The following is an 8131-nucleotide window of genomic DNA, read 5'->3' as shown; positions in this document are numbered from 1 at the left end:
ACTCTTGCCGGTTTTTTTGCCATATTCACAGGGGCACTCAACATGCACTTACTAAATGCTTGCCCCTTGAACCGAGGTTTGGCGATTTCCCCAAGACCACGCAGACTGAACAAGTGGGAGAGGGAGGCTGAAAGTGCCTGTTATATCCAGTCACACCCATAATTATCCAAGCCGCCTCGTTCGGAGCCCAAAGACCAGGCTTTCAAAGGGACATGAAAGGAACGACGACGGGGTGAGGGCCAAGAAATCGGGAGAGGTGCCTTTCCCAGCATGCTCTGCAGCGCTCTGAGGGGCGCCAGACGTTTCCCGGCGTGCTTCGGGGTGCGCCCAAGGGCGATGGTTCCCGGCTCCTGGACGGGTACGCGAAGTTGGACCGGTAGGTGTGAGCTTCCTTAGTTTTGAGACCCTGTTTTTTCGTTTCCCCTTTATGGATGTAACTCCAGAAAGGAGTACAGGTGGTCCTGTAACTACCCTACTTTCCCGCGTGCAAACGACTTTCGGAGCCGCTTCGAGCACGGTGCCAGGTGATCAGCGGTTAGGGGCGGGCCTGAGGTTTGCACGTGACCAAACCTGGCCGCCAATGACTAGCCCGGCGGTCCGGCCGCGCGAGGGTTCCCGGACCCGTGAGCGGAGCGGCGCGTGGGACGGCTACGGTCCGCCCCGGCAGGTATGCGCAGGCGCCTTGGTTGCCACGCGCTCCGTCTTTTCCCACGCGCCGGGGCTGTGTCCTTGGCGCGAGGTGTTAAGAGTCTGTGTGGGTGTTTTTGTGGGTAGGGGGAGGGAGGGGGACATAGCGTCACGTGGACACCACAAGCCAATCTCAGACCGAGGCGCGTCCACGGTTTCCCCAGCGCCCCGGGGTGCGACGTGTTCAGGGAGGTTCGGCTCAGCCGTGACGACCCGAGTGCGGTTTTCGAAGCGCGTGTGCGGCCTGTACAATCTGGCCGCGGGTTTTCGCGGGGTCCTGCTCCGGTGTGAGCACTGACGACACGTTCCCGGCAAAATGGCTGCTGGAAAGAGTCGCCTAGCAGGGGGAGCGGTGGGGCCGCGTGAAGGTCACATGACGGGGTTGGCAGCGCGTGCTGCTGGCGCGGGGAAGGGGGAGGGTGGGAGGGAAAAGGCCCGGAGAGTCACGTGCTTTCTGCGTCTCCTGTGGTTTTCAAACGGCTTTGCTGTGGCCTGAGGGTCCGTTCCGACTCCTCCCTCTCGAGGCATGGCAAGCCTCCGGGGAGAAGCTGTCCGGTGTTTCGGAATGAGCTGTGGCCTGGGCCTTAGGAGACCTGGGTTCAAGGTGTTTGGGGAGTATTGCGATTAGCAAGTCCTGTTGCCACTCTCGATCTCCATTTTCACTTTTATATTTTACCTCTGTGGAGGAGATTATTTTAAGGCCCTTTCACATCATAATGTGGTGGGTGTATGATTTATACACAATTTCAATTTTATACATGTAACAAAAAATCAAGTTATTAATTATTATGAGACAAGACTGCACCCTTCTCACCCCAAAGAGAAAAACCCACAAGCATCCACTGGCGTCGCTGCCGCCCCCCGCCCCCCCATTGTTTACATTGATGTGGGTCACATGGTGGATGTAATTTGTTATAATAACCTGGCTATGCCTGTTCACCTTTATCAGTAACATTTATAATCTGGGCCTGTTCACTACTTCATTTGAAAAAATCCTGCCTTTTAGACGTACAGTCCCTATGTTTCCTGGAAAGAAATTAAAGAGTAAATGTTATTAGCATAACTGTGGAGATGAGAAAACAGCTGATTAGTAGGGACTTGCTTATTCCCCATAAGGGCTGACTGGAAGGGCCTAAAGTCTTCTACACTTGGTCGGCCAATCTTTGTGAAGTTTTTGAGGCTTCACGTACCAGCCTGTGGTGTTTCTCCTGGTTCTCTCCTCCCAGCTCCAGCTCTTCATTTTATCAGTATTCAAGCCCTGGTGAAATGTAGCAGGCATAAATTAGGTATTTTCCGTGTCAGTGCTTATGTTTTATGGTACCTTTTAATTCACCTTCTAATTTTGTGGGAGCAGAATCTGGGAAACATATATTGAGCAATGACCATAATAGCTATTAACAATTCTAGTAAGAGTTAACACTTTCCAGCGTAGTGTTCTAAGTATTTTACATTTGTTAATTCATTTAGTTCTCATAACAAACCTATGAGGTAAGTACTATTATCTCCGTTTTAATGAAGGAAATAGCCACACAGAGATTAAGTAATATGTAGAAGACCACGTGGCTGGTGATTTTACATAATTCCAACTAGATTTCCTTTTGAAAATTCAACAAAATGATTCTAAAGTTCACTTGGAAGAATCAGCCTGTAAAGTAGGAAAAACTTAAAAGTGGTAGGCGGTTTGTACTAGTGAATATGCAAATAAAGATACGATAATCAAAACTGTAAGTAATCCTGCTATAGACAGAGCAGTGGAACAGAATGATAAATCTACAAATACATAGATAGCTGTTAGTATTGGGTTTTGTTAGTATCATTGAGCCTTGGTGGCACAGTGGTTAAGGGCTCAGCTGCTAACCAAAAGGTTGGCGGTTGGAATCTACCAGCTGCTCCTTGGAAAGCCTTGTGGGGCCCTTCTTCTCTGTCCTATAGGGTCACTATGAGTCGGAATCCATTCAATGGCAACGGGTTTGGCTTTGGTTATTGGTATTACAGAAACCCTGGTTAAGTGCTCCGAAAGGTCACAGGTTTGAACCAGCAAGTCACTGTGTGGGAGAAAGATGTGGCAGTCTGCTTCTCTAAGGATGACAGCCTTGGAAACCCTATGAGGCAGTTCTACTCTGTCCTGTAGAGTCGCTATGAGTCAATTGACTCAATGACGATGGATTTGGTTTTGTTAGTATTATAAAGGTGACATTTCAAATCGGTGAGGAAAGGATTCCAAAATTATGTTGGAACAATTGGCCAACCATTTGGTAAAAATAAAATGAGACTCCTTCTTGAAAATTTAAACAAAATTAAATGCTTTAGGTGGGTTAAATACTTAAATATAAAATATGAAATTATAAAGTTACTACTTTAAAAAGTGGATGAAGTTTTCCACTCTTAAAATAGGATGAGCAGTTCTAAGAGATATGACTGCAAATAAAGGCACAGGTAAAAGAAAAATCGATAGTGTAACATAATACAGCTTCTAGTTGGCAGAAACACTGTAAAGCTAAAAAACTTACTCATTCAGTATTATGTAACATATTAGTTGAGTGCCTACTAAGTGCCAGACAGTATTTCATGTGTAGGGGATCTAATGATGAGCAAAACCAGGCAAATTGTGAAAAATATTTTTGCACCCTCTGTGAGACCTAAAACGATCTTAATATCTAAAAGATGGGCAAAAGACATGAATGAGTAGATCGCACAAAAAGAGAAATAAAATAGTAAAGATAAAAAATTTCATAATTTTTTACTTATAAATGAACACAAAACAACTTTTAACCCCCCCGGTGTGGCAGATTGGTATAGATGTGATAAGATGATAATATCTGGTATTGGAATAGGAGTGGGGAAGTTGGCACTCTTATACACTGCTCTTGGTGGATATTTACATTTGAACATGCTTTCTGTAGGGCATTTTGGCCACACTTCTTAAAAGTATGAAAAACATGTATATCCTTTGACTCAGTTCTTTATTAAGGCACTAATTTGTAAGTTTGCAGAGCTGTTCATTTAAGAGCTGGCTCTGTAGAATTTTTTTATAACAGCAAAAAGCTGGAAAATATTAAATGTCAAACAATAGGGTTAGGGTAGATAAATATGGTGTCTTCATAGAGCGCAATACCCTGTAACTAACAAATAGCCAGTAACTAGTTGCTGTTGAGTCGATTCCAACTCACTTGATTCTACGCCATGTGTCTCAGAGTAAAACTGTGCTCCGTAGCGTTTTCACTGGGCAATTTTTGTGAAGTAGATCACCAGGCCTTTCTTCTGAGGTGCCTCTGGGTGGACTTGAACTGTTAAACTTTAAGTTAGCAGCCGAGCACAGTAACCATTTGCACCACCCAGGGACTCTGTCTTGTGGCTAGTAAACGTGATACACATTTCTACTCATGTCTTGGAAAGCATGTGATATATATTGTGACCTTAACAAGCAGGTTACAAAATTATGTGCAATATGATCGCATTGTAAGAAAATACCTGTATGTGTCCATTTATATAGCAGTCTAAAAAGATATACGTAATATGTAAACTAACAGCGATGTTATTTGGGTGGAGGGGTTTTGGGTAAATAAAAAAAAAAAAACACTTTTTTAAGAGCGTTTTGGATTTACAGAAAGATTGAGAAGATACTATAGAGAGTTCCCATATATCCAACACTCATTTTTCTCTGTCATTCTTTTAATAATATTTTACTGAGTTTTTTTGTGAAAGTTTACACAGCAAATTGGGCTCCTGTGTAACAATTTCTGTGTGTACTGTTCAGTGACATTGGTTACATTTTCCACAGTGAGTCAGCATTCTCCTTATTTCCATTCTGGTTGTTCAGTTTCCATTATTTTTGCTTCCCTGCCTCCCTGACCTTCTCGACTTTGCCTTAGGTTAAATGTTGACCGTTTGTTCTCAAATACTATGATTATTATTATTTTTAATGTATAAAAGGAGCACAATACTCACGGGAGATACTATTTATTTCATGACTCAGTCAGTTATTTAGTTGAAAGATGACCTCCAGGAGTAGTTTCAGTTCAAGGTTTGAAGAGTGTCTCAGGGCGATAGTCTCAGGGGCTCCCAGATCTCTGCTGGTCCAGTAGGTCTGGCTTTTTAAAAAAGATTTTGAGTTTTGTTTTACTATTTTCTCCCATTCTATCTGGGACCATCTATTGTGGCCCTGTTCAGATCAGTTTGTAGTGGTAGCCAGGCACCATTTAGTTCTTCTGGACTCTAGAAAGGTGAGGCAGTTGGTCCTGTAGACTGGTTTCTTCTTTGAGTCTTTGGTTTCTTCTTTCTGTTTTGCTCCAGATGAGTAGAGACCAATAGTGGTATCGTAGATGGCTGCTCTTAAGCTTTTAAGACCCCAGACAGTACTTATGAAACTAGTGTGTAAAACATAAACTTTAGACCATGTTGTGCCAGTTGACTGAGGTGTCCCGTGAGACTATGGTCCTAAGCCTTCAAACCCAGTAAACCAATCCCGGAAGGTGTTTGCTTATGTCTGGGAGATATAAGTGACTGTGCCCCCTGTGTACTTTATTATATGTGTGAATATATACTATGTACAGTTCTCACAAACGTGTATAGATATGCCTACAGATCCACCTATAGATGCTCACATATATACACACATATACCTTCCTATACATGTACATGCATACATTACTGCTGTTGTTGCTAAATAGTATATGTTATAGCATTTACCCTTATTCTTGTGTATTTCTTAGTGTCATCCTTTACCTTGCTTAAGTTGTGCTCACTTCACTGACATTTGGTGGTGTCTTTCCCATCAAAACTAACAAGTGTCTACTGTCTAGAGAGTGATTCTTTCTCCTTCTTCCTCCCATTACAGGTAACCATCAAAGAATGTTGATTTCCATGTGTTTACTATTTTTGTCTTTTTATACAAGTGGTATCATATATTTGTCCTTTTGTGATTGACTTATTTCACTCAACATAATATCCTTCAGATTCATCTGTGTTATAAGATGTTTTTTGCACTCATCATTATTCTTTATAGCTGCCTAGTGTTCTGTTGTATGTATATACCACATTTTGTTTATCCATTTGTCCATTGATGGGCACTTAGGTTGTTTCCATTGTTTTGCTGTTGTGAACAACGCTGCAATGAACATAGGTGTGCATATGTCTATTAGTGTTATTGCTATTAGATCTCTAGGGTATATACCTAGGAGTAGAGTTGCTGGATTCATAGGGTATTTCTATTTCTAGCTTTTTGAGGAAGTGCCATACTGTTTTCCATGGTGGTTGTAAGTTTTCCCTATTATTAAGATCTTAAATTAGTATGATACATTTGTTACAATTAATGAACCAATATTGATCAATTCTTATTAATGAAGGTCCACGCTTTATTCATATTTTCTTAGTTTTTTTCCAGTGCCATTTTTCTGTTGCAGGATTTCATTCAGAATACCACATTACTTTTAGGCTCTGTAATGGTTAAGGTTATGTGTCAGCTTGGCTAGGCCGTGGTTCTCAGTGGTTTGGCATATATGTAATCAGCCTCCATTTTGTGATCTGATGTGAGTAGCCAGTCAGTTCAGAGGGGAGTTTCCTTGGGGATGTAGCCTGCACCCAGTATATATAGATGTTCTGGCAAAGCTCACCCTCCCTGGGTCCTGCATCCAGCTCGTCATCGTCTGACCTTCAGTTCTTGGGATGTGAGCCAGCAGCCTGCTGTCTGACCTGCAAATTTTGAGTTTGTCAGCCCCTGCAACCAAGTGAGGCAGGTGAAGCCTACAGCCTGACACCTGACTCATGCATTTGGGACTTGCCAGCCTTCACAACCGCATGAGCCATTTCCTTGAATTCTCTTTCTCTCTCTGTATATACGTATGTATACATATATATGAATATAGATACGTATGTATGTATATACAAACACACACACACACACCCACCCACTGGTTTTGCTTCTCTAGAAAACCCAGCCTAAGACATTTGGTACTGAGAGTGCTTCTAGAGGAACAAAATTGTATGGATGAGGCTTCTGAATTGGTTCTCGAGTCTAGCTAGTCTTAAAGGCACTGATGATTCTGCCTTCGGTAGTAAAAAGGGCACTGCTAATCCATAGCGTGAGGTGGCAATAGAAATATGCAAAATATCACCACCGGTGGATCCAATATTTGTGAGAAGCAAGGCTCTTGGTGATTGTATATTTGATACTTTTCTGTAATTTCGTCAGAATGAAAAGTATAGGGGGCTGGTTGCTTGGCCTGGTTTCACTAGACAAAATGGCGAAAGAAAGAGATGAGCTCAGGACTCAGAATCACAGTTCAAGCACTGCATAAAAGACCTGAAAGTTGCCACTTGTGCCCTGAAAGAAAGTCTTATTTATTGTAAGAACAGATGATATTGTGAAAACCGAACTGAGGGTCTTATCGTAACAGTGGCAGAATTGGCCAACTGAATTCCCAACCTTGAATGGTGTATGAAGTTAAAGTGAGGCATTTGTTGAGAAGAAATGGAATCCTGAAACTTGGGATAGGGACATGTGAGCACATAATCAGGAAGCTGGGAATATAGAACCCCTACATTCCATTGAATCACTCCTGCCAACAGAACCAGCCTTCTTATTCCCATCCGAAGAGATTATTCCATATTTGTCTGCTAAGCCATCCTTTCACCCACATCTGATGAGATTAAACCAGTTGTGCCTGAAGAGCCTTTGTCTAAGATACTGCCTGGGTGGGACCTGGGATATCGCCTGAGGCAGAAACCTCACATTACATTGCTAAATGTCCTCGGGACCCATTCCCACCACTCATTTTTGCCTCTAAACCTGTAACTAGACTTAAGTCCAAGCAAATCCCAAGAGATGAAGTACGATGTGTGACCCAGGAGAAGGTAGGCTACACTCTAAAAGAACTGCTTGGTTTTTCTAGTACATACAAACAGAAACCTGGGGATGTGTGGGAATGGCTTCTGAGGGTGTGGATAGTGGTGCAAGGAACGTAAAGTTGAATCAGTCTTGAGTTTATTGATATGGGCCCACTAAGCACAGACTTCTTATTCAGTGTTTCAGCTCAAGAGGTTAGAGAAGGTTCTAATAGTTTATTTGGTTAGTTTACTTAAGCATGGATTAAGCAGTGGCCTATACAAAATCAAGTTCAAGTGCCAGATGTGCCTTGGTATACTGTAGAAGAAGGTATCCAAAGGGTTAGGGAATTGGCATGTTAGAGTGGATTTATTAGGTTGGGTCCACAGACCCACCCATGGAGTGCCCAGAGGACACAATCTTTTTTTTTTTTTTAATTGTACTTTAAGTGAAAGTTTACAAATCAAGTCAGTCTCTCATACAAAAATTTATGTACACCTTGCTATATACTCTAGTTGTTCTCCCCCTAATGAGACGAGACAGCACACTCCTCTCCACTCTATTTTTGTGTCCATGTGGCCAGCTTCTGACCCCCTCTGCCCTCTCATCTCCCCTGCAGAC

The 8131-nt window shown here is 42.7% G+C and overlaps 1 protein-coding gene across 2 annotated transcripts in view; it reads left to right on the top strand.

Annotated features, from left to right (window-relative positions):
- The first annotated feature begins 282 nt into the window (after positions 1 to 282).
- MGA (MAX dimerization protein MGA) overlaps positions 283 to 8131 on the top strand; it is a 198910-nt gene continuing 191061 nt past the window's right edge. Inside the window, exon 1 of one of the 2 annotated variants that reach the window (XM_049899694.1) lies at positions 283 to 376. The gene's annotated coding sequence lies outside the window, so the exon portion shown is untranslated. Of the gene's footprint in view, positions 377 to 423; positions 668 to 8131 lie in introns of those variants that run through there. The other variant, XM_049899693.1, reaches the window with a different exon arrangement.

This window comes from Elephas maximus, chromosome 10 (genome assembly GCF_024166365.1).
Source record: "Elephas maximus indicus isolate mEleMax1 chromosome 10, mEleMax1 primary haplotype, whole genome shotgun sequence".
NCBI lineage: Eukaryota > Metazoa > Chordata > Mammalia > Proboscidea > Elephantidae > Elephas > Elephas maximus.
This window is presented reverse-complemented; position numbering and strand designations above follow the sequence as displayed.